The sequence below is a fragment of the Balaenoptera borealis genome, assembly GCF_965194805.1.
Source record: "Balaenoptera borealis genome assembly, chromosome: 4".
In the NCBI taxonomy this organism is placed as follows: domain Eukaryota; kingdom Metazoa; phylum Chordata; class Mammalia; order Artiodactyla; family Balaenopteridae; genus Balaenoptera; species Balaenoptera borealis.
The window spans coordinates 117,754,605-117,754,912 of record NC_138861.1 but is presented as its reverse complement, the minus strand read 5'-3'; positions in this window follow the sequence as shown (position 1 = coordinate 117,754,912).

Below are 308 nucleotides of genomic sequence, written 5' to 3'. Positions count from 1 at the left end.
GACTTCTATGGTCAGTGGGCTTATTTTGGGCCACAGGAAAATATATTTACCTACTGCTCCCTTTCCATTGTTGCAGAAAGGTGCTGGTATGGAGTGTGTCATCCTCTTTCTTTGTTGGTGGGGCAGAGGAACAGAATCTTAGAAAGAGAGAAGGCAGACACAAGTTGTATATGCATAAATGTCTATCTTGTTTAATTGGTTCTACCACCTATAACATTTTTGGTAGCTCAGAATGCTGAAGAATATTACAGTAGCACTACTAAAAATCCACGTATTAATGGTTAATTGCTTAGTAATCTCTTATGTTA